At 48.5% G+C, this 26863-nt stretch overlaps 1 protein-coding gene across 3 annotated transcripts in view; it reads right to left on the bottom strand.

Moving 5' to 3' along the window:
- PAK5 (p21 (RAC1) activated kinase 5) overlaps nt 1–26863 on the bottom strand; it is a 148852-nt gene that overhangs the window by 51779 nt on the left and 70210 nt on the right. The window contains exon 1 of one of the 3 annotated variants that reach the window (XM_058021735.1): nt 25770–25775. The exons of the other annotated variants lie outside the window; for them this stretch is intronic. The gene's annotated coding sequence lies outside the window, so the exon portion shown is untranslated. Of the gene's footprint in view, nt 1–25769; nt 25776–26863 lie in introns of those variants that run through there. 3 annotated transcript variants of the gene reach the window in all.

Below are 26863 nucleotides of genomic sequence, written 5' to 3'. Positions count from 1 at the left end.
AAAAGAGACAAGAGGCTAAAAAGAACAGAGAAGAAGAATGGAGGCACTGGACAGTTTTGCTTGCTGCCTTTTTGCTGATGTTACATGCCATTTCTTTTAGGGTATTTATTCTAATTCTTCTTGAGTAAAGCAGTGATTTAAATGGCCAGAATGTATTGTTTACAGTAGGATCAGAACCATGTCCTAGAAATTAGAAACAAAACGTGGTAGTCTTGCTTGTTAAAGGTTAATTTGTCATCTTTTCTACAGTGCTTTTACAATTATACACTGACATCAAACAACCTTTGTCGTGTCAAACACTGACTTGAACCAGCAGAACTTATTCCCTATAGAAACTATAGGACATAGGTATAAACTTCAAATTTAAGACAAAAGGAAAGGAAAAGCTATTTGAGTTTAGCAAATAACCATTTCCAGTTCCACCTTCCGGTCTCAAACGCAATCATTTTTGAGAAAGGATGGATTTAGCACCCTCAGCACCTTTAGCACATCCTCCTCCTCCTCCAAATAACCGTGCGTTCCCCAAAGCGAGCCCGGGCGGCAGCGGCGGCAAAGGGACGGTCCCGGCAGCGCCGCTCGCGGTTCTCCGGGACGGGGCAGGTTTAATTCACACCGGGTTCAGTTCACACCGGGTACAATTCATACCGGGTTCAATTCACACCGGGTTTAACTCACACGGGGTACAATTCACACCGGGTTCAGTTCACACCGGGTTCAGTTCACACCGGGCTCCGCCGCTCCGTTCCCTGATCCGCTGCATTCTCGGTATTGAAGTTACCAATACTGCATCTCACCCTGCCATCAGAGGCACACAGTGCATCATCCACCGGCCCACAAACACAGAAATGTACCCGGACAAGCATGTAACTGCACATATGTGTATGGACTGACACTCATGCATGACTGGATGTAGTTTAATCAGTTTTCCTGAGCCTCACCCTGTAGCTTGGCTTCATTCAACAATTTCACCCGTGTCAGAAGGGTTTAAAGCCATTGTGAAACCCCAAAATCAGAGAATCCCCATCACTTTGTTTCAAGACACAGATCTTAAAATAAAAAAAGCCAAATTATCATGACCCTCATGATCTCCCTGATCTCCATTTTCATTTTTTAGAGCGCAAAAATGAAAATGCAAGCCTTGCTCTGCTCCTCCCTATTACTGCCAAATGCTGTAGCACTGCAGAAAAGCCCCTTTGCTGTGGGGTCCCCTTCAGCACAGCAGGCATTTACAGCCAAACCACCTCCCATGTGGCTGAGCCCCACAGAAATAGGAATGGGGAGCCCTGTGAGCCCCAGCACTGCCAAGGCACCCCCGCAGCAGCAGCTGCTCCAGCAATTCCCACACTGCCGTGTGCTGCAAGCCCCTCCGTGGAATTCCTGCCTCAGCAGCCCAGAGCTGACACACAAGTGCTTTCCCTCAGTGTCACCACTTTATCTAGCTCCGAAAAAACCTCACAGCCTCACCACCATCAACACCTTCAGCTGATAAATTTGGCTGATCTGGGCCCACGGGTTCAAAAGTTCTCCAGGGGAGGGATGAGGATATAAACAGAGCATGAGCACTTAAGCCTCCTTAGCAAGTGGGGCTAAAAAGAGATTTGACTTTCTAAAGTGCCATGATACAGTCTGGTGAGATGGTTCCAGCCATGGGTGCAGGGCAGGCGAGGGGATCACTGCCTGTGTCTGAGCAGAGTGCATGAGCCCTCTGCACCACACTGCCTGCAGACAGCTTGCAGGGGAGGACAAATACAGCATCTGAAGATGTGGGGAAAGGTGTCAGGCTGGGCTGGGGGCATCTCCACAACTCTACACCAAGCAGGTTGAATCAGATCAAAAGGCTGAGGACATGTATGTGAGGTTCAACAAGGCCCAGTGCCCCCTGGGTCACAGCAAGCCCATGTGGCACCAGGGGCTGGGGAGCAGTGGCTTGAGCTGCTCCGCACACGGGGAGCTGGGGGTGCTGCCTGGCAGGCAGCTGGGTGTGAGCCCTCGTGGCCAGGAGAGCCAGAGCAATGCTGGCCTCTCTCAGGAACAGCGTGGCAGCAGCGCTGGGAGTGACTGTCCCCTGCACTCACTACTGGCAGGTCACATTTTGAGTGCCATGTTCAGTTTTGGGTCCCTCTTTCAAAAAGGGACACTGAGGTGCTGGAGTGAGTGCAGAGACAGGAAACCCTGGAGAAGGGGCTGGAGAACGTGTCCTGTGAGGAGGGGTCCAGGTAAGTCTGGAGAAGAGGATGCTCTGAGGGACACTCACTGCTCTCCACAGCCACCTGAGCAGAGGCTGCAGTGAGGTGGGATCAGCCTCTCCTGCCACGTCTGAACAGAAAGGATGAGAACAAATGGCCTTAAAGTGCACCAGGGGAGGTTATTCACATTAGACATCAAAATAATGTTTTCCCTTGAACAGTGGTCAGGCACTGGCAGAAGCTGCCCAGGGATGTGGCAGAGTCTGTGGAAGTGTTCACAAAGCATCTGGGTGTGTGGGTGGGTCTTTCTCAAAGCCTTCAGTGCTTCCCTGGACAATTGGGACAGGCAATAAACTCCAAATTTCCACTGGGAAGATGACGACAGCTGCAATATGTGATGGCATTACCCAGTCCCCAGCTGTACTGGCTCCAGGATGCAGCACCACTGGCATCTCATCTCCCTCCTCCTTCTGCTCTTACTTTGCTTATAGAAGCAAGTTTGCACTCCCTGGTGCTATTTCTGTCCTGTGCTAGGACTCATTCCCATCCAGTTATACACATAATTACAGGCACCCCAAGATCATGTTAAAGGTCTGAGTACCACATTTGAACACAGGGAAAAGAAACTGGAAGCTGAGGACAGAGAATTGCCTTTTCTCCCCAAATTAGAGAACAATTCTCTGCAATTATGATGTCCCCATCCCTGTTGTAATTAACACAGTGCAGTCAAAACCAGTTAATACAAATGGTGTTAAAAAGGTCTAATTTGTCTAAATAAGAGAGTCTGTTAGTGAACGAATTACATATTGCCTCTAGGAAACAAGACAACACAGGGAAAGTTGACATAAAAGCATTTTCTGAAGATTTCAGATGTTACCAGCCCCAGTGTCAGCTTCCAAGTGGAGACTGAGGATGGATCTGTACATCCACAAATAATGTTGCACTCCAACTCTACCTGGGTTTCTACCTGTCTCCCTTGCACTCCTATGGAAAGAGAAACTTTTTCTTGAAATACTGACAGAAATAATGAAAGACTGACAGAAACAATGCAAATTTTGCAAAAAGTGTGTTTTGGACTTTTCCTCTGGGGAAAAAGCCAAAACAAGCCAAGGCAAAACCAAACCAAAGACGTTCAGCTGGGAAGAAGTCTGGGAGGTGCCAGGAAAAGTGATTGCTCCCATGGAGTGCTGTGTCCACAGGCTGCCAAGGAAGAGATAGTGTTGCTTTTTGATATAAGGCAAAGCGACTTGGTTTCGAGGAGTAGCATGGTGACTTAAACTCACTAGGGTTGCTTGGGCTAAAGAGTACGCAGATACTGATGTGGTAGATGGTCAAAGGCTTTTATTGTTTTATTTCATGGGGTTTTATAGTCTAAGGGGCTTCTCTACGTCAGAGGGGGTCTGTAGTATTATCTATGGTTAGTAAGGAGGGGAAAGTTACTAGCATTACTATCGTTAGGGGGGCTACACTCTTAGTTACATTTTTAAAGTGATCTCTTATCTCAAGAAATTTAAAAAAAAATCTTACTGCTTTTTGTCACATCGCGTAATCTTCTAATCGCCTGTCCCTATCTACCACAGATAGCTAAGCAGTATTTGCAGAATTTTCCATTTTTGGGGACAGCTGGATTCCAAGCAAGTCCCTTTTTCTTGTAGGTGCATCCTTAAAATGGGGCTAACCTTCCAGTGCCTCCCATTAAGGAAAGCACAGGATCATCCCAGTGGAGTGGATTTTTCTATCAGCCAAGTCAGTGAAGCCGTAATTATTGCAGCCCTCCTGGGCTGATAGCTACCAGCCATTTACAGGGCAGCAAGGAGATAAAACCAGCATTTACACATCCACATAATCCCTTTTTTCCCCTATTAAATATTCATTTCCACAGGATTTGCAGAGTCCCTGTGCAGCAGCCACCCCAGCGCCCACTGTGCCGCTGGCAGCTCCCACGGGCGCCGTGGGCTTCATGCAGCACCCAACACTGCTGCTGCTCCTGCTGCCTTCCTGGGCCCCCAGAAACACCTGGTGATTGTTATCAGCCCAGTGTCCTCCTGCCTGCACAGGCAGCCCACCGGTGCCACTATTCTGCATTGCTTTACCCTGAATATCACACAGCTTTAATGCTGTTCTGGCTGCTCCTTAGCTTGTGGTGCTCTTGCCCCACGTTTCTGGCTGCTGCCTTTCCAAGGCCTCTCAGGATCAGTGACAAATGCCCAAAGGCCAACTACCACTCACTGTAATCACCACACTGGTGCTTTTATGGAGGATGCAGGGCATGGCATCACATCCACACCAGTGGGAAAACCCCTCTAATCTCTAGGATGCCACCAGGTATCTTACCAGAGGATATCTCACAAATCACGTTTTCCTCCCAAATTGCTCTGATCCCTTTTTGTTTTTCATAGAACAAACACAGACTTGCAGCTTTGGCCTAAATTAACTAAGTGGGATTTATACACAAGCTCAAGAACAAATACTGATTCGCAGAATGCTGCTAAGCCAAACAGAGGGACATTATTCTCATTATAACAACAAGCTTCTCCAAGGCACAGAGAGTCACAGCAACCCTCGCCCCAGCACTTTGCAGCAGCTGGCTTTGCAGGGATAAATACAGCCTCGTGGGCAGTTCCATCTGCTGGCCCACCAGAAATGGCAACACTGGGAAAAAAACCCATGAAAACTCCCTAAATCTATGTTTTACTCCAGAGATGATACATTCAGCTTCCCAGCAGGCTTCTAAGTCACTCAGCCTCCAAGATTTATGTAAAACAGTACTTAAAAATATTTTTTACCATTAACTGGAGGAAGGGAGGGGACAAGACAGCAAAAGAAAGAGCACCTGCTCTGAGACTACTGAAAAGCCCAAAGTTTATGGCAAAGCAAGCTAACCAGGTTATCCAGCAGAATATCCTGCAGCCTGAGACCAGTATTTCACATCAGCAGCCTCCTGCTCTAATTGCAGGCACTGGACATGCAGCAGCCCAACACAAATGCCCCAGCCCCTGGTCAGGAGGTGGCTTCAGAGGAACTGCAGCTTGGCTTTGCACCACTGGCTGCCAGAGCCCATGAGAGCACAGCCTCAGACTTCCACAGCCCCCACGGGACCCAAGCACCCCACAGGCTTTACATATGACATCCCCGGATGCACAGTAAGCCCTTTCCCCCTTACCCACACCAGGGAAATAGGCAGAAGTGAGACTTTGAAGGAAAGAAGTGATGTTTCTGGGATGCAGTGAAATTAAAAGAAAACCAACTGCAAAACCCCTACGTACATGTCTGGGCTCCCTGGAAAAATCACTTTTGATTTCAGCAGTTTTGGGGCAAGGTGCAGCCTGTGCAAACAAAGCTCTCTGCAAACAGGCTCAGAGCACTGGTGCAGGGTGAATGTTGCTGAGCTCTGCCCTCTGTGGTTGCAGCTTGGCTGCAAAGCATGCACATTATATGCACATTAAACACCCCAAAAGTCAAGATAAGCAAATACTTATTTGCCACAACTCTGAAGTTACTGCCAAAAGCTCTGAAGATGGCTCTGCTGAAAGCAGGAAATCCCTCCACAGATCCTGGAACAGCTCAGGTCCTTGAGTTTTCTATAGCTGCTGCTCTTTTCCTATGAAAGCATAAATTCTCCCTTAATTGAATTTGACAATTGAAAAGTAAAGAGATTTAAAATAATAAATGGTTCCCCAGCTCTCCCTGCAGCAAGGTTAGAGACACTTAATTGAACTTTAGCTTAGCTGCCAAACCAGAAAACCAACAAATAAGAAAGCCCAGGGAATACCTGTGTTTATTAAGTTCGTAACTCATCTTTATCCAGGAACAGCTCGGCACCATCAAACTCTTTTCCACTTTTAATTGCAAAAAAAGCAAAGCAAACACAAACCTCTTTGGCACCACAAGGACTGTGGAGGTACCTACAGAACTGACCATGGCAGGCAGCAACAAAATGCCTCTGTAAAATTATCCAGGAGAGCAGAGCACAACCCACCGTGTGACAGGCAGGGGATATTCCACTGGGCCATGTCCATGTAAACTGGGAACGCAACACGTGCAGGCCAGGAGGACACTTCACCCCCACACATCAGAGCTGATGGAATGGATCCTGCTGATGCCTGCTGCTGCCCAGGGTGCATCCTTCAAGGCATTTAATACATACCTACTTCATTCTCTCGGCTCTGTCTGCTCTGCTCCAGGCCAGCCTCTCAAGGCATCACTGGAACAGCCCTGGGGTCAGCCTTGGCATAACAATGTTGAAAACTGAATAGGATGTAGTAAAAATTACTGATGGCAGAAAAATGTCCTTTAATGAGAAATGTGGAGCTCAATCTGTTCAGCTTGTCTGAGAGGTAACTTGATTATAGCGTAAAACCCTTCACAAAGGAAAACACAGCGCCAGAAAAAGGCTTTGTTATCTCTGCAGTTACAAAGAAAAGAAATCACTGGCTGGAAGCTGAAGACAGGGAAAATCCAACAAGGAAAGTATTTTTACAGCATAAATCATTAAACTCTCCAACAAACTCTGAAATAGAGCAGAAAACGCCTGAATTCTGGGACATGCCATGGGAAGAAAGCTGGGTCTCCTCCTGCAGAGGGAAGGGCAGTCAGACAGCCTGCCCTGTGCTGGAGCAGCCATGGACACCAGGGTGAGGAGCAGCAGGACAGGGTGCCCTGTGCTGGGAGCAGCTCAGGAACACCAGGGTAGCACCAGCAGGACTCCACAGTCCCTTCTGGCCTGGCTGGCTGTGGAGTCACCAACCCAGCAGCTCATGTGGACATGGAGCAGCACCCATGTACTGCCACTTGCTCAGCCACAAGGAAATGGAGGAATTCTTGCCTTTGAAAGCCAGTTTTCCAAGCCATTTGGAGAAATGGGTGCCACCATGACGTTGTGATTTCACATGAGGCTTTCAGTGCAGCTGAAGTTATGAGAAATAATAAAGAAGAGTGTGCAGACCCAGGTGCCCTCACAAACCTCTCCTCATTCTCACTGTTGGCCCAGTCAGGCTTTTGCCAAGGCAGGGTTAAGGGCAGCAAGTTGATGGCAGCAATTTCCCTTCTTTGCTTTCCCACTTGCAAAGTAATTGCTGAGGGACATTAAAACACACGAGGGAAAAAACATTTGCACTGAATTTTTTCTCCTCCAGAAATCAGATGATGTTTTCCCAGACAGCATCAAAAAGAGCATCTCTTAAGCTACTTATTAATGTTTAAACATGTTTATTTCAAGTGATAGCGGCACTCTTTGATAAGTAATGATCCAGGTAAAATAAAAATAGCTAACAAAGGAAAACAAGATTGCTTGGCTGCTCTTCTGTCAAGCTGTTGTCACAAGTCCAGCAATTAAAGGGGAACGTATCCTTGCTGGAGAGGCTCAGTGAAGCACCAGGAATGACAGTTTTGAGTTAAGAAACCCTCGGAGCTCTGTCGTCCCCTGGCCTTGGCACAGCTTTTGCTTGGTAATGTGGGCAGCAGGGTTGTCCCAACGCCTGCCTGTGAAGGAACAGGGATCCAATGAGCCCTTCCTGGGAACAGCAGGGCCACACTTTGTGCTCAGCCCCAGCACCTGTGTTCAGAGACTCCCTTTAAGAGCTCATTTTGCAAAACACTTGCTCATTATTGCCAACTAACCAGTGATTAAATAATCATATACTTCCATCTCAGGCCCAAGACAGCCTCCTTTGCCTGGTCTCTGAATTAAAGGGAGCTGTTCTCCTGCACTGAAATCTATTTCCATCTTCCCCCAGCCAGCCTCAGCTCTAGAAGGTAGGTGGCTATCAGGTAACAGCAGAACAGTTTACCCAGTGTAGTTCATCCAAATTTCATGAGGGATGCAAAGCTCTGCGGACGTGGCTTAAAGCTATGGATGCTTGTACTGAGCTCCTGCACTGTTTGCAACGATTCAAAATGATTTAATGACACATCTGCTTCGGGTTTCTGCTGTTCTGAGCAGCAGGACATTGGAGAAGCGAGCATATCACATTCCTCCTGCACTCAGAGCCCCACTTCACAATTCCCATGCCCAGGGCAGACTGTACCCTACAGAGGCACGGGAGGGATGGATGGAAGCTCTCCAACCCACCCACGGGCCCAGCACAACGGGTTTGGTGGGAACTCAAACAGCATAGACTGCTGATGACAACAGTGAGGAGGCAAACACATTCATATATTGCAGTGGGGATTTCCTGAGGCCTACAGGAACCAGACCAACCTGACCTGAATTTCAGCAGAAGCTGCAAGTGCCCCTAAAGAGGGCTCCTGCTGGTTCTGCCAGCACCCCACTGGTTCCCTTGGAGCCCTGTAACAAGGACCTTGCCCCTGTCCCAGCAAAGACCAGGATTCCAGCAGCAGGACAAATGCTTTGGGAACAGGGCTGAGTGAAGATTGTGTCTGCAGGCACTAACTCCAGCACCAAGTGATGCAGGAAGGTTTTGTGGAGCACTGTGTCTCCTCCCTGGCCATGAAGGGAACCCATGTCCTGATCCAGCCCCTCTGACACATTTGAACTGGCTGCCCTAAGTTAGTCCTGTCTAACTATTGCAGACGCCTGTGCTTTGCCTAAGGCTGATTTAAGCCACTAAAGCCCTCAAACAAGGCTTGAAATACCATTGCTGCAGCACACAGGATTAATGCTGGCCCTTCTGCAGAGGGGTGAATGTCATTTGCAGAACTGTGTTAATTCCTGATTTGAATTTAGATGATGTTTTTAAATAAGAAACAAGCTCAGAACATCCGCTGGGAATCTGTAACTTGGATAAACCTTAATAAGTCACTAAATACAAGTTACTATTGGAAAAGTGCTCAGTGCTGCCTGTATAAAATTAATAATAATATTAACAATAATAAAGGAAGAGAGGAAGATCACTTCTAGAGAATAATGCTTCAGACTGAGTATTATGGGCACAGCTGATGTATTCAGAATGGTACAACAGCATTAATGAGCTCTAGATCAGCACGCTCAATCCACAAAATACACTCCCTTTCCTCAGGAGAAGAGGAACAGGAAAGGAGTAGGCTCTCCCTGGAGACAGCAGAGGGAAGTCCCTGGGGCAGCCTGGATCAGGACAAGGGCAGTGAGACAGCAAAATCCTGCTGCTGCTTCAGCCCAGGTCTCCCAGAGCTGGCACTTGGTGTGGTGTGCCCTCAGCAACTCCTTCTGCAGTCCATGGGGGGTGAGAGAGCTCAGGAAACACCAGATTGCCCAGAGCTCTGGCATCCCTGACTGCCCAGCCCCTTCAGACCGAGGCATTCACTGTGCAGGCGGTGCTGCAGCCCCAGGTGAGTGGGGACTGCAGCAGTAGCCCCAAGCACAGCCAGCAGTGATGAGCAGTACCAGGAGCATCGTCCTGCCTCAGCTCCTGCCTGCCCCAACAGCACCCTCTCACAGCTCCTGGCTTGTTCTGGGTCATTGTCTTAAATGTGGGCAGCACTACGTATTTATACTGGAGGGAAAAGAGAAACCAGCTGATTTCATACCGTCTTACATTGATTTATCTATTCCAAAATAACATGAAACCTTCACACTCATACTTGTCCTTGCGCTAAGTTGATGAATCTCCAACAAATCTCCCTAAACCAGTCCCGTGTTAAAATAAAAGACAGTTCTACATTTATCTAGAAGGTGGTGATGGGAAAATCTCCAAAGAGTGGAAAGGAAGTTTGGAATCTTAAACTGGATTAGCACCCAGCCCACATCTTTACATTGCTCAAAGCAAAAGGAAGACTTTCCAGAGAGAGAAAGCAGCAGCTGCGCCAAAGAATTAAATTTAAAATACATTTACTTTCAAAGTGGGCGAAAAATGTCTCTTAACTCCTAATCTTTCATACTGAGGACTTGAGTCAAATGGATGTTCTTTTCTTTCAAAAAGTCATGCAATTCAATGTGATCCTTCCCAGCAGGCTGCATCTGTTTTAAATGTTTGCTTTCAAAATGCGAAACCACTCCCTCCTCCCTCTTAATTTTATCTAGAATCATGAATATACTCCATTTGCTTAAACATATTTGAATAGATGAGCCTCAGAAAACCACAATGTTAATGTGGGACAGCCTCGTGCACCCCTGGGGATCCATCATATCTGGGAAATGCCACGGAGGGACTGGGTAGCTGCAGTCTACCCAGGCAGCAGCAGAGTAAGGAGGGAGAGGAGCCTGCAGACACAATTTAGGGCTGATGTGAGATTTGGGCTGTTCTCTCTGTTCCTTACTCCTCCACCACAGTAACATCCTCTGAAATGCTCAAACACAGACGAGTGAAGGGAAAAGGGACTCACAGCAAAAGGGACTGAAGCAGCCTCCTGGAGCAGATCAAGCCTTGCCAAGGAAGGGCAGCATTCCCTAAGGAAACCGGGGCCAAGCGTCTGTCTTGGAAAATGCAAATTAATACAGGGAAGAAGGAAAATCAGATAGCAGATCTCAGGGCAGTGTTACTTCTGGGGGTGGAAGCTGCAAAATTCTGCAATTTCAAAGACAAGAATTTAGCAAGATTTATAAAAAGAGACAGTCCTTGGCAAATTCCACTGAAGAGCACAGGAAAACGTGTTTAATAAAGAAATGTTATTTATTATTATTTAAAAATATTTCATTTATATGAAAATAGCAAAGAGACAAAGGTTGAACAGATACATACTTTCGGATAAATGGTAGACCACCCAAAACACCAGTGATGATCAGGAATGTTGAAAAGCAGCTTGTTGCTATAACTGGCTACAGATGAAGAGCTAGCACACAACTTTTTAGGGAAAGGATTAACAACCCTTGATCATCAAAAACAGGGAGCAGGACAGAGCTGGCTGCCAAAGACGAGAGAGCTGGAGAGGTAAGTGAGCTCACGGCAGCAGCATGGCCCCAGTGAGCTGCAGTGCCATCCCCAATTGCAGGCAGCAGGGCAGGTGTGCCAGGGCCAGCTCAGCTGTGATCCCTGCACAGGCAGAGGGGACACAAACCCAGCCACTCCCAGCCACTGGGCACTCATCCTGATGGCACTGCAAGTGACTCTGCTCACACAAAACTGCCTTTAAAATGTCCATGCAAATTCAGTGCTGGGAAACACAAAGCCTCTCCCAGGGCAGGGACAGCAGCATTGGCTTTGCAAACACAACAATCCTTCGAGCAACTTGGGATCAGGAAAGAAGTCTTGAAAGCCTCATGAATCATCCTCTGTCAACATCAACCTTATGTTCTGCAATAATTGAGATGAAAGTATAAAATTAAGGAATGTTATGAGATAGAAAGGAACAAAACCAGCAAACAATCCCATGATTCAGATGCACTGAAGTTCTGCCGAGGGCCAGGCTCCAGCTCTGGCTCCCTGGGGCTTTGCTGCAGCTTGTTTAGCTGTAGCAGCAATTTCTCTATTGACCAGGGGGCTGATCCCCGTACATGGCTGTAATGCCTGCACAGACAGTAACAGCAGGCAGGTGTTCCCAGGAGAATGAAGCATGGATGATCCCAGCGCCATCGGGCAGCATGACGGAGCAGGGCGCTCCCCAGCAGGGCACAGATGGCACACAGGGGTGCAGGTGTGGGAATACAGCACAGGGGCACAGAATAGTCCTGCACACCCCCAAAAGTATCTCACCAACAGCCCAGACATTGACCAAACCAGTTTAGGGCCAACAGAATTAGGAGCAAGTATTGAAGGCACTCCACTTACTGCAAAGACAGCCGCAAATATGCAGTTACTGACTTCAAGAAAAAATACCTAAAAGCATGCTGGAAAGCATAAATAGATTTATTATCCCAAGTGGATCCTGGAGCAGAATGGAAGAAACAACCAACCTCCACCTCCTGCTTCTACTAGCAGAAAAAATAAAAGCCACCCATCAGCATCATGCTCCTCCTGAAGGCAGCACAGGACACTGATGAGTCACTTTTTTTCTGTAGATGTTTTTAACATTAAGAGCAATCAGGAATTAGAAATGCTTTCTTGCAGAAGAGGCATTTTTGAATTTCTAGAAGGGTCAGTAAGGCTAAAGAGGGCTTTGAGTGGACAGTGAGGTGGACTGAGAACTCTGAGAAGAGAAAGGCATAGCTATCAGGACTTGAGGTGTTTAACAGCAACTTATTATTAGGAGTTCTTCTGCAAGCAGGGCTTTTTCTTTTCCTTCTATTTTTCTATAAGAAGTAGAGTTAGGCTAATAACAACCACCTCAAGTGCACTAGTTAATGACTTGCAAAACATTTACATTCCTCCACAGCCTCAGAAGTTCTCAAGGGTGACGGCCAGAGCAGCAGAAGAGGAGCAAGTCTGGAGATTTCCGTGTTTTTCTAAGCAGGACACAAACTTCATTCCCTGAGCTTTGCTTTCACTGGTCACAAGGAAAAAAATTGCTCAGGGTGCAAGAAGAGATAGAGAAATAAAAGAGAAGGATTTCCTAACCCCCAAACCATGACTGACTACACAGGGAGCCATCAGGGACAGAGGCAGACTGCCAATGTGCCAAGAATGAGGCTCTCTTTCAGGAGGGTATTTGCAATAGCACTCAAGGACTGAAGCTGGGAGATTAGCTGGCTATTTTATGTAAGAAAGACCGCTTGAATAATCAGTTTTTCTGATGTTGCCATGTCTTTTCATTTGTTAGTGTGGAGCATAATTACTTCTTGTAAAGCTGAATGACTTTAAATTAGATGGAAAGATGGTCATTGCAAAGATAATTTTGAACATTCCCTTTCAAAGTTGTAGGTTTAAAAATATGAGTTGAGATGTAACAGAATAATTAATCTGGCAGGAGTCACTTAATTTGTCTGCTTTTTCTTGTTACTTCCTTGCTACATGCTTTTAAGTACCTGGTATGTTCATTCCTGGAAAATGAATAGCAGGATAATAAATACATTTATCCAACCAACCCCTTACCAGAGCTGAAAGCCTCCAGTACAGTCTAAACCAGTGATTAAGTCCAGATTAAATTAAAACAAATTCACCATGTCACTCCTAATACTTCCCCTTGGCGATGACCCAAACATTTTTGTTTGTTTTGCTCCTCTCTCAAACACAGAGCAGGGTCAGGCTCCCCCTGGCTGGGGGGTCTCTGTGCTCAGGGGCTGCAGCAGGACAGGGCAGGCTGCTCAGGGCTTTGTCCAGCTGCAAACCTCCAAGGGCAGGGACACATCTGATCCTCACCCACCTACACAATTTCTCTCCATGTAAATGCTGCTCACAACACTCTCACAGTCATGGTTTGATGACTGCAACAACCAGAATGGCTTTTTCTCACCAGCTGATTCAGTTGAGCATTGTCATCGGGCACTTGTCCTCCCTCTGTTTCACCCCTCTTTCCAAAATTCCTCACTCTTCCTGCCAAAGGGGTTCCCATCTTCTGGAAAGCACCTACCACCCCGACTGCAGGAATTCTGCAGTTGGGAATTACACACCAGGCTACTCAGAAGGGCTTTTATCTGGAAATGCAGAGTCTCTCTCACTCTAGCAGGGCCCTGCAGAGCCCGAGGGGTGAGCCCTGCCAGCCAGAACAGGAGAGAGCTGCCACACAAAGGATGGAGGAGGCAAAGGGAAGAGGCTCCTGTGCGCCACCTTGGATCAGCAAACAACTTTCAACCACTTCAAAACTTAAGGGGGGTCCAGATCATTTCTCCTTCCCCCAGTGTGCTCTGCTCCGCTCGCAGCCTGCAGATGAAGAGCTCTGCTGACGATGGTGAGGCACCAGGGAGAGATTTTAGTAACTGGGGCGGAGGAGAAGAAGCAGCAAGTGGTGAGAGGGGGAGGAAAAGGAGCCTATATAAAGCTGCAAAATTCAAAAACATTAGAAGAGAGAAATGTAAGAAGGAGAGAGCAACATTCAGGAAATTTTGGAACACCAGGTACGTTACAGAAGTAAACTGATACCCAGCCAGACATTGAATCAACGCCCATCCCATGGATCAAACGCAAAACCATCCAAGATGTGTCCATCCCATCACCTTTCTCAAATGTACAAGGGAATTTTCAGGCCCCCATGGCATAATCCAGCAGTCTCCTGAGGTCTGAAATTCAAGGAAAGTGTTTGGAGAACTGGGGTCAATACAGAATTACAAGATAATGCACTGGGTGTTCCCAGCGAAGTACCAAGCTCTATCACAGCTTCTGCTTCTCAAACTGCACCAAAAGAACTAAAACTTCACCACATCTTCCAACAGGGCTTTCAGAAACACAAATCTGGGCAAAGACTTAACAGTGGGAGCTGACAGATCGAGGAGCCCCTCCTGTAAGAACACTCCATGGCTCTGGGGACTCCTGCCCGGCCCAGCCGAGGCTCTCCCAGTCTGCACCAGCAGGTACTGAGACATAATCAATGCACAAACAACTGCTGCTCAACCATGTGTATCAAACAGCACACATAATTAGGGCTGCCTGTGTATGCAAAGGCTCAAAATTAAAAGTCAGCAACTTCTAGTGCTACTTTGTGATTTTGGCAGGTTTCACTTTCCCACTTGGCATCCGTTCAGCATCTTTGGTGAAAGCTAAGATAACAGTCTCGATCATCGAGCACTTGTTTTTTGTAAACACCCCCGTGTGTGCAGCAGATAAATAATTCAGTACCTGCTGAACATTTAATCTCTCCATGACTGTGCAGAGAATGTGCCCAAGCCTGCAGGGTCCTCAGTGCCTGCAGCCCACCCTCCCCAGAGCTGCGACATGCCGGCTCATCCTCCGTGCTAGCGGCTTGTTGCCTCAGCCATCCCCACACTGTTTGCTTCCAAGGCTGGCTCTCACTGGCACAGATCCTCAAAATGTCTTCCCAAACACATGCACTGCTGCTAGGAAAGCCATCACGACAGAGAACAGCACTCATGCCAAGTACAAATCATCTCTAACTCCTAAGTTTGTTTTCTGCAGTTCTGAAACATATCTAAGCACAGGTTCCTGATGCTGCCTTTGGGAGGGAAAGGCGTGGGGGGAACCTCTCCTGCCTTCATTAAGGCACAAATGTACACACCTCTGTTTAAATCAATTGGACTATTTATGCTAAGCTAGACAGGCTCTCCTTTGATGGCTTACGCTCTCACTTGTCCCACAGTCAAATCTACATCAGCTTTCTGTTTTCACAGTCAGCACTCTGCAGCAAATTCTCCCAGAAGCTATGCCACCCATCCCAAACTTCAATCTGACTCAGGTCAGTCTGGGCACAACCGACTTTGCAAATGATTTCCCAAGAATCTCCTTCTCTGGAGCAGTACAGCACTGATGGGAATCAATACTCTGCAACCCTTCAGGAAAAGTACAAGCTGCTTGGAACTCTTAATTAACCCGAAAGACTCCCAGCCCAGATCCCCCCTCCCCAGCTCCCTCACCGAGGGATGTGCTCCCCATCACACACCAAAACCTGCTGCTCACTTGTACATTCAGAGCTATCAACTTCTACAGGAGCCTGACCTGATCCAAAGTCTCCCCTGAATAAGAGATGTAGAGCAATTTTAAAACATATGTGATTACAAATGCCAGTAAAAGCTGAATGCCCATTTCCACACCGGCAGCAGAACACCCATTTCACTTAAAATAACTGGGGAAAAAGGCATGGCCTTTACATGGCCTCACCACAGTGAGCTGGCAGCACAGATTTACTGGCAAAGGACACTAGTGAAGTCTCCTCCTTCCAGAATGTTATTGCTCTTACATAATATGCTAGCATGCATTTACCAGCACGCTGTGAAGCGCTGTCATAAATATTTAACTGGTGATGACAAAGTAAGAGAGGTGTTGGTGCCTCCTGTGTCTCTGGTTTGTGCTGCTGGCTCCCCTGGGCCCACGGTGAGGGCAGAACTATGAGCAGAAAACAAAAGTGCTGCATGTGAACCAAAGCAGATGCACGGACCTGGTGTCCAGTACAGCAACAGGACCTCAGCTGGTTACTAAAGCTGTTCCTGCCCCAGGGCTGTTCTGTCAGGATGGCCATCCTGTCCCCAGCGAGGCTCCCCTCCCCACGCTGCCCTGCTGCATTAGTTATTACATTTGATAGCTTTATAGCATTACTTGAAGCTTGCTATTTACCCAGTTACACAAGGCCCAGTGGCTTAGAGTCCGCTCTCTGCCTGGGCTGCAAATCTCTGCAACTACCTCCAAAATAGCCCAGATTTTACAACCCATTAAGCTTAATGATAAACCCTTGGATTTATGTTCCGGGCTAGTAAGCGATGAGAGATCAAGGGCTAAGCTTTGATTTATCTGCAGGCCAAGGGAAATGGTTATTTCTATAATTTTATTTTTCCCATTATTTCCCCTAATGACTGCAATGCTTTGCTCTGACATCATGGCCATTTTTACTGTTATCTACGCCAGAATCAATACTGTACTTGGTCCCTTCACTTGTATTTCCCCTCAGCAGCACGGGAACACTGCTGGAGCAGTTTGCCAAGCCCTGCCCAGCCCGAGCAGCAAAGCCTGCTACAGATGCTAACTCCAGAACCTCCTGGTGCATGAAAGGCAATGGTATCCAACATGCAAATACTGCTGGAGGTGGGGCAATGGTCTGGGAATGCTGACTGCTCTGCTTTGAACCAGTTTTGTACATTTGAGGTGCTTTACATGCAATGCCAGTGGTGACTGGAGTTGAGATAAATTTTGCTTCATAGTGCTTTAAATCCAGAACCATGAAAGAGCAGCCAATACTTTGGAGAGATGCTACTCTCAGCAGGTCAAGTATCTGCATTGATTATAACTCTCCTGTTTTAACAGTTTCTCTGAAAAGCCCAGGCCTTTGGAACCTGAGAGATACAAGAAAACATCCAATTTTCTCTCCAAATCTACTTTAAAAGAAATAAGGAGAAAATTAAATGCTCTGTGTTATAGGCAAAAGTCTTGAGCAATGGCTATAAGGACCACAAATGTTCATGCAACTCAGAGTTTCACACTTGCCTGGCTTTAGTGTCTCATCACACAGGCAGGCACTGCCTTTTGGAGCTGCTTTCAGCAAGGACAGGCGGGTGCCTCATGGAATGACAGGGTGAGACTGTTAAAAGGTTCAGGAATACCATGATACTACAAAGCTAATCACACCTCCAAGTTACTTTCTTCAAAGATTATTACATCCATTTGACCATGCTGTACAGGTACCTGAGGACTACTTGAGTAATACTGAGAAAGGACAGGAAAAGTAAATACTAAAGGGCAAATTCTGAGCAGCTCAAATTTACAGAGTGAAATACATGCCTCACATAATAAAGGGAACTTGTCAGGAAAATGGAGTATTATCCAACAGCTGTCTTGATTGACAGCCTGACAGTCTTTCAGCCATTAAAAAAAAGTCTTTAAAAAGCATTAGTTAGCAATTATCACCAATTTTCCTATTAAGGAAATTTTCCATGGAAAAATAGTTGCAGTTTAATTTCTAGCTAAAATCAGGACAGTTGACTATTCTTCTTCCTCACACGGAATTGGAAATTGCAGGAAAATAGCAAGATGCTCTCAGATCAATACAAGAGCAAAGTAAACAGGAGAGGAACAAAAATGGCAAAAGCTATGGAACAAAACCACACAAAACCCCTTCAATCCTCAGCTGAAGATCTCTCTTCAGAAGCAGCATCAGGCTGTTGTGTAAAAATTAAATGCAGTAACAACATACTGTAGACCAAGTCCTACCAGATGCTGAGGAAGAAGTCAAAATACTTCTACAAACAGAAGTTTAAAATAAATGTGAGCCACAGAGGTACCAGGTTTTTCCCATTACACACACAATGCCAGGGATCCATTGCACTGATGAGGTCCAAATTCAGACTGGATTCCTGGGAGGAAAAAAGCCCTGGCCTTGAGTTCATGAGAAGAGAAGGCACAAGGGTGACCTAACTGGACCTTCCAGAAACTGATGGGGGCCGATAAAAAAGATGAAAAGAGACTGTTTACAAGGGCATGGAGTGAGAGGACAAGGGGAATGGCTTCAAACTGAGTAGGTCTATATTAACTGCTTAGGAAGAAATCCTTCCCTGTGAGGCTGTTGGGGAGAAGTTATGGATGCCCCATCCCTGGAGGTGTTTAAGGCCAGGCTGGATAGGGCTCTGAGCAAGCTGGGACAGTGGAAGGTGCTCCTGGCCACAGCAGGGGAGCTGGAACAAGATGATCTTTAAAGTCCTTTCCAATCCAGGTCATTCCATGATTCATTACAGCAAACATTTCTCTTGGAAGGAAGCAGCCCCGCTGATGGGCAACACATTCCATACTCCTGTCCCCAAACAGAAGAAAAACCATCCATTTATTGTTAGCCTGTGAAGAGACTGTAAGTCACTTTTCAGCTAGCAATGCTCTGAACCAGTGTTTAAATTATTTACCTCATGCCTTGTACTTCTTAAGTACTTGAAAAAGCCCTCCGTGGTCTCCCTGTGAATGTGACAGTGCCAAGAGTTGGTCCTCAAAGAGACTGGGTACAGAAAGCACTGATGTGGGATGGATGCTGCATTTCAGTAGTTTCTGTGCTGCATCTCTAATACCAGAAAATGAGAGACATGCCTGAGTCCCTCATAAAAGCCCTGCCTCAGTAAAGCACTTTCCCTGCTCCCCAGACCCAAGCCTCAGCTCCCATCTCCATCCAAGGGAAGGCTCCTCCTGCCTCACCCCTCGGAGTAAATCCTCCGTGGCACTCAGGCACATGGTTTTGCACGTGTTTCCCCAGGCAGTCTTTAGGGTATGGATTACACCATCTGCTTTACACTGAGCCCTGTCATCAATAGTTGGTTTTGGCAGGGCACCTACTGGCAATAACCCCTCTCCTTCACTGCCAGCCCTCCCTGACTCTGGCAGGACAGCCCCGTCTCCATCCAGCCACACGATAAGAGCAGACATCCCCACACTGCATTGTTCTCATTTGTTTGCGTTTCTACTTCCCATCCTTCATCAACTGCCCTAAAAATGTCACAACAGAGAGCAGAACTTAAAAGGCAATCACCACCTGCAACTTCTGGAGCAGCACTGAGCTATTCTGGCAGTCAGGCCTTTCCCCAAACACGCTGACAGGGCCCACATCCCTGGTGCTGGGAAGATGCAGCACAGCCCCCCCCCGCTTTGGGCTGTTTCATTTCAATCTCCTGCACAAAGACAGGAGCACCTTTTTATCTCCTGGGCTCCTCAGCAGCCAGTGGCTTTGATTACAGCCCCTGCCTGGGCATGGGAGCACTTGGATAACACAGCACCATAAACGCTGGCAATGCAGCTGCCCAAGCCCTGTGCACACCCGTGACAGGGACAGTGCCTCCCAGGCAGGCACCCCACTAACAGCCCCATGCTCACACTGCTCCTGCAGCACGCTGCTCTCAGCTGCAGCTCAGCCGTGCAATTCTCTGCCCTTTGATTAGCATTTCCCTGTGACACACAGCTTCAATAGGAACAAGTTCTGCTCTTTGGGAAGGAGGAGTTCAGTGCGTGCAACAGAGACAAATTCATGTACCATTATTCTTTCCAGCATGCTTCAAAATCTGGGATAGAGGCACAGCTCAGGGCACATTTACTTTGTTCTCATCTCACTCTCAGGGAAACCTTCCTACTTGTTCAGCCTAGAAAATCACCCTTTGCTGTAAAACACAAAACCAAATACCCTCCAAATCCAAATGAGCAATGATACAAATCTGTTGCCTTTGGGCTCTTTACACCCAAGTGACAGAAGTTTAATACATGCAAACCCAGCTTTCTGTGGCCTTGGCAGGGTTAGGTTGAAAAAGGAAACAATTTAAACATTCTGCCAGTTTACCTGCATTTCACAAAGTGTCCTGTAACAATCCTTTTGAACTATACCTCATTTCTATGTCCTTTGGTTGTATCTTAAGAGCCCTTCTGTGGGTGGTGTGCAAAAAATGCATCAAAAATCTATTAAGTTTCTTTATTTACATGGCCCAAACAAACAATATGGCATTAAGAATTGTTTTCACAATCCTGTGAAAAGCCTCCTGGGAGGCTTTCAAGCTTCTCCAGCTCAGAACTGGAGAGTTCTGCACCTTTGGAAAAAAAATAAAACTAAACACCCAAGGTGTTTTTCAGAAGCAATTATCATAATCCCTGCTGTTACCCCGAGGGAAGCAGAGGCACGCAGAGGTTAAATAACTTCTTGGAGGTGGCTCAGTGAGCAGCAGAGGCAGGATTAGAGCCACGGTGCCTCCTGACTCCCAGCTCCAGGCTCAGCCCCTTAAATAGCTGCAGTGCAAGCCTTCAGCTCAGCCTCTGAGCATGCCTCCAGCCTGGGGAGCGGGGCAGCTGGAGTTTAACTCCATCACACAAAACTTCCTATGGACAATCCCCAGAAAGAAACCTTACATTTTAACAGCTCTAACCTGCCCAGCCTCTATGAAAAGTGCTGGGTGGATTTTACTGCCACTAGTTTGGGACGAGTGAATTATTCACACGCAGCAGAGCGTGTCGGAATAAAAGGTTTATAGGGCTATCACCAGGATCATTCCTGTGGCATTTATTCATTCCAGTTTCTGTTTGCTGGCATTTCTTTTGTCCTCCCCTTTGTCACCAGGATTCTCTCCACCCTTCCCTTTGTGGGGTACCTTAACCTCTAAAAAAACCAACATTTCTGCTAAGAGAGCGGTTTAGTGACACGGCACATGTTTGTTTACATTGTCAGTTTTGTGTATTTCTACAGGGATAGCTGACACATGTAGTTTTCCCCCATCAGAGGTGACCGTGTATGTCTATTTCCACTATTCCCTCGCCTACAGCTGCAGTACCTCTTTTATTTCTTTAGCTGCCTCCAGCAGGGAACAATAAATCTAAAACACAGTCAAAAAAAGGACAGTCAGAAAATGGAAAAAATATCTCGTGCTATTTTTGGCATCTAAGTTCTTTGGCTTAACCTATTTTTGGCAGAGCATCTTTGTTCAGCAGAATCAGAGCCCCGGCCCTGTGACAGAGGGGCAGCGTGCCCCGCTGCAGGCAGAGCCCTTTGCCGGCAGCAGCCTCCAGCAGCAGAGCAAAGCCAGGAGAGCCCAGAAGGAAAATGATGGAAGACAGGGCTTCACTTCCACTCTGCATCACTGTGTGCCTCGGAGTGAGCCACGCCGCCCTGCCTGGCCATGCTCGCGCCATATGCACACACAGGGTGGGTGCACCCGTGCCCTGAGCTCACAGGGGACAGCAGGGCTGCCCTCAGCCCTCACAGCCCTTCCAGGAGCCAGCTTTGGTGGCTCATGACGTGTAAATATTAACTGGCATCTACAGCTCATGTTTAAATAAAAGCCTTGCTCAGGAGATAAGGAAGGTTGCAAATGGCAAACGGCAGCCCTGAGGAGCTAAACTTGATTCATGTATTTCTGCTTTGCTGGTTTGATTTCAAAAGATATTCAAGCTCTGTATCTGAAACAGTTATTAGCTTTGCACTTCCACCAGATGCACCTTCCAAAAGTGGCAGCATTCTCACACGGCACAGAAAAGAAAAACTTGGAAAAGATGCAAACTAGCTGACTTGGTGCGTTGTGGCTGGCTCTGCGTGACGCAATGGGAGCACACACTTCTCACATCGCTGCGCTCACAGGCAGCGCTCAGAAAGGGATATCTTTGAACCCTCCAAGGCACAAAACTTGATTTAAAGCTGGAATTTCATGCCAGGGCTTTCAACAGGCACAGCTGAAACACAAGAGAACCAAATACTGTGGCTGGTCTTAGACCAGAAGCCTTGGCCGCAGTCCTGACCCGAGTTGTTTTCTCTCCAGGAAAAAAAACAAAACAAGCAAAATTTAACATGTAATTGCAGAGGAAATATTTTGTTTTCTTTGTCACAGGGACAGACCCCCAAATGCAACATTGAGTCCTCCTGGGCTCGGTGACATGCAGGCTGAAGCACCCGCACTAACAGCCAAGTCCCCAGTGAATCTCTGTGGCCTAATGGATTAAAGGCTTAATTAGAGTTACCTGAACATTAAACACCACTAAAGTGCTCTAAAATTTGCTCTGAAGGGAGCTGGGGGGAGCTGCCTTTTGAACGGGCAGAACTAACTGGGGTTTTGTTCACAGCTGTTAATGGTTTTGGATCATTCCCCCTTTCAGCTTGTTCCCTGATAATAAAGTGAATGCAGCTGTGCATCAGGGAGTGCTCTGGCACACCTCACCACCCATCACAGCTGAATGCAACTGGGGCAAATTGTCATGAATATATCAAGCTTTGTATCTAGAAAGAAGGAAGGTACACTATGAAGCTCCTACTGATCAACACATAAACCTGTATCAGACACTGCATAAGCTACAAGGGAAGGTGCCATCAAAACCAAGGCTCTCTTGGTCATGCCATCCATTTTTTAAGCCAACCGTTGTTTAAAACACATTTCTGGCTTCAAATTGCTACTTAGGGTAGCAAGACAAGTATGTTCAAGAGATTAGAATAAATGGTAAAAATAAAGAGTATAACTGAAGGATGGTAGAAAGTGTAGGCCCTACAGGTGTGAGGCTGTCAACCACCTGAAATCTCCATCATCACTTGTCTGGTTTCACCTGGCTGCAATCACACACCATTCCATCCTGACAACAGAGGTTTTGCTCAGCTTTCACAAAACCTGGGGAAACCTGGCCAAACCCTGTAGCAGATGCAGCAAACAAACTGCTCTGACTTCTGCACGGAGCAAAGCAGAGAGAGTCCCAAAAATGCCTCCAGGACAGTCAAACAGCACCATGAGTCAGCAATGCTAATGCCAGGAGCAGAATATCCCAAGGAGCTATTTAAAAGAGAGGTTTTGTTTGGGATTTATGGCTCTGAACCTCCTCAGCTGTTGTTCCCACACACACCTGCTGGCAGTTTCGGCACATGCCACACTCGTGTTTGGAGCTTTTGCAGAGTAAACCGGTAAAACCAGAGCCAGTTTATGTTTTTGAAAAAGTAGATGCCAAACACTTCAGATTCCTAACTGGAGCAGCTTCAAAGCAGGAAGAGGATTTAGGTGTCAGACGTGAGGGTGATCAGAGAGGAGAAGCAGAGATGCAGGTGCTCTTCTGCTCTGTCTTTGCAGCTCTTTTTTCCATCCATCCCTGAAGCAGCTGCCACCTGTGCCCCTGACAGATCTGTGCCAGCATCACCTCTTGGGTCCCGCTGCACGAGCTGGAGCTCTCCTAGAACTCAGCTTTAAACCCCAGCTGCATGCCCCAGCTGATGTCAATGAGAACAGTTTGTCTCCCCCATGTCAGTAGCAAGTCTGGGGTCAGAAGTGACACTGACAAGGTAAAGCCAAACTAAGAGTTGTGATTAACTACCACGAGATGTTTGTTCTCAGCTGACTGACAGCAGGAGCTGACACTGGGGAGCAAATCTCTTACATTGCATTGTACTTCCCAAATATTAGTTTCCAGAGTAAGAGTTGCCAAAATCTGTTACACTGGCAAATAATAATGGGGAAGTAAAATGTTTTGCAGGAACTTGGCTTGTTACACACTTCCATTTTAGAATCAGCCATTGGGATACTGAGAACTCACTGAAAATCAAACACTGATAGACTCTGACTATTCACGATGGATGAAGATGTCCAGGAAAAAAATCCCAAACAAACAGAAAAGCCACTGGGAGGCAAAGAGAGGTGCCAAAGAAATCAGGGAATCAAAGGAGCAATGGGATTGACTAGGTCTGGCTCCACAGGGGCTGCCAAGGGGATTTGCTGATGACTCCTACCAGGGCTCTCCACAACAGGCCTGCCAGGGTTTCTCTGTGGCACTGCTCCCCAGTGTGGAATGGCTCCTGGGCTGCCCAGTGGAGCCTGGTCCAGCAGTCCCTCCAGCTGAGGACACACACAGTGCTGTGACCAGTGAGCTCTCACTTCCTCAGAGTGAGGGTGAAACAGCGGTGAGCAACAGCACCCCGAGCTCCTGCTCAACAGGGATGTGGGACTACGGCAGGCTGGACTCAGATCATCTGTGCAAACTCATCTCAGCTAGACATCATGGTCGCACTGGGATACAAACCATGTTTGAAGCAGGAGAAAGGAAAAAGTTTAACTTCAGCACTCTCAACATGAGACATGAAAGTCTTTCCCTTGATTAAAACAATGCTTTTACTCAATTTATCTCCATTTAATACATTTGATAGCATAAATACACAATTCCACAGTGAGCAAAGACCTTTCATCAACCTAAAATGACCTACAGCCAAAGAAAAGTGACTAAGCCATAGCAATAGGCAGTAAGGCGAACCACAAGGAGTAACTCCCAAAGCTTTAGCTGGCACAGCCAGCTCTGAAACCAGCGCCCTGCCCCACGCAGCCAGGTCCCTCACTGCCACCTGAAACCCAGCAGAGCAGCTGCTCACCACGGGCATCCACACACAGCAGAAACAGTAACGCACGGGCAGGAAAAAAGAGCAAGGCAAAGGGCCATTTTGTGAAGCTCAACGTGAACCAGAGGAGCTTCTCCAGCTTCCCGCGCAGCTCCTGGGGGGCAGAGGGCCAGGGAGCCCCAGGAGCGGCACTGCACCCACTGGCACCTCCGCAGCACCCTGCTCAGGCACAGCCAGAGCCACCCCGACACCCGGCGTGCCAAGAGCTCTGTCCCCAGCAGCAGCACCAGCAGTGATGCTCCGTGCTGGCAGCCCCAGTGCCGGCCGTGGCAGCGGGCAGGGCAGGGCAGGGCAGCACGGCTGCTCCCTGCTGCACCCCCAGCAGCGCAAGTTTCACCGCACAATAAAGGCAACACACTCGGAGCAAGGATTCCTTTGGTGCTGTCTGGGCAGCAGGGACCACCGAGATCGTGCTCAACACAGATACCAACTAATTTCCTTCATTTCACAAATGCTAAAGCACATAAAAAATTCTAAAATGAACGGGAAAGGCTACTAGCAGAGGAGTGTCACTGCTGGCCCCTCTCAAGTTCTTGGGAATTGTATCCTTACTGGCAATGACAGCCCATTAGATATAACACTGAATAAATTGTGGGGGGAAAAATCCCATTGTTTCTTTCTGTTAGTAGAGGGCTGGTATGTAACAAAGAGGAAGAAAGGCAGCCTGCGTGCTGCTGGCGGGTTGGTAAAAAATTCTCAAGGTCTGATCGATACCATGAAAAAACCACCTCTCCTGGCCTGAGGCTGGAGTGTTATTCGAGCACGGCAGTCACTATGCAGCTCATTTTCTTCAGCTGCGATGATCCGAGGCTCATGAACACTGAAAGAAGAGCGGAGTCGATTGCAGGCATTTCTAACCCTTTACATGAAAGAAAAAAAAAAGAAAACAGAGGGAATAGAGGTATAGGGGCGCACGTAGGAGCATCTCCAGGAGCGGCTGTACGGCTCTCTGGGCACCTGCTCCCTGGGGGAAACCCAAAAGCACATCATATTCGCGGAAAGTTGGGAGCAACTTCTGGGAGGGGAAATGGCAAAAAGCAAAATGGCTTAAAAAGAAAAAAGAAGAGAAAAGCCATTGTTGTAGGAAACCCCGGCGAGCTATCAAAAGCAACAGCAGCTACGGCAATCCGCGGAGAGGAGCCGGGATGCCCTGGCACGCCCGCGGCCGTGCCGCTCCGCACAGGTGCGGCCGGGATGCCCGGGCCGTGCCTTTGTCTGCGGGCAGCGGCGCTGCCAGGAGCGCACAGCGCCGGGCTCCGGGCGGCCCCCGGCTCCCGCGGCCCCCGGGCAGGGGCAGCCACCGCCCGCGCCCCGGGCAGCCCCCGCGCCCCGGCCCCGCCGCCCTCTCTCCCCGCCTGCCCGCCTGCCTACCTCGGCCGCCGCCGTCACGCCGCCCCCAGCGCCATGTTCCGGCTACATCCGGGCCCGGCTCCGCTCGCTCCGCACGGCGCGGCCGCAGGTGCCGCCACCGCCCCCGTGCCAGCCCAGCCGAGCCGAGCCCAGCCGAGCCGAGCCGGGCGGGCGCAGCGCCGCCCCCGCAGCGGGCCCGCAGCCCCGCCCCGCCCGGAGCGCCGGGGCCGCGCTGCCACGGCCGGCGGCAGCTGCGCACCTGTGCGGAGCGGAGCGGAGCGGCACGGCACGGCACGGCACGGCACGGCACGGCACGGCGCGGCACGGCGCGGGGCTTTGTCCGGCTGTCCGGCCGGCCGCCCCAACGGGCGCACACCGCGTCCGCACCGGCCCCGGCACCCCGGCGCGCACCGAGCGCTGCACGCACCGTGCGCTCGTACATCGCCCAGCCATCCCTGCACCGCCCCGCGCACCTGCCCGCCCAAGCGCCCGCTCCTGCACCAGCCGAGGCACCTGCCCCCAAACAGCCGTGCCTGCCCCCGCCAGTGCATCCCTCCGTCCATGTGCACCAGCTTGTGCGCCCACCCGTGCGTGCACGTACCCATGTATCACCCACCTATTCCTGAAGCAACCCATGCACCTGGGCACCACACACCCATTCCTGCACCCGCCCGGTCATGCACCAACCAATGCATCCATGCATGCACCCGCCCACCTGAGCACTCATCCACAGCCAATTCATGTATCCCTCCACCAATACATGCACCTGCCCATGTACCAATCCACACTCCTACCCACATCCATTCGTGTGCACCCCCACCCCAACTCTGCAGCCATTCACCCACATGCCCCTACATCCACCCACCCACTGCTTTTTGCACTTGGACCTCAGTTATTACATTTTTTTTAATATAAAAACAACCATGCCAGTGTGTTTTGTTACCTGTAAGCTCTCCCCAGACAATGGTCAGGTGCTAAGGGACAAATCCGGTTAAGGCAAGTGATGGAAGGAAGCAATCAGAGGATGACAACCCCATCTAGCCCATCTAATTTTGGTGTATTACTGCTGGCAATTTGTGGCTGCCTCTGAAAGCTGCTCTAAGCCTACATGTTTA

Source organism: Melospiza georgiana, chromosome 3 (genome assembly GCF_028018845.1).
Source record: "Melospiza georgiana isolate bMelGeo1 chromosome 3, bMelGeo1.pri, whole genome shotgun sequence".
Classification (NCBI taxonomy): domain Eukaryota; kingdom Metazoa; phylum Chordata; class Aves; order Passeriformes; family Passerellidae; genus Melospiza; species Melospiza georgiana.
This window is presented reverse-complemented; position numbering and strand designations above follow the sequence as displayed.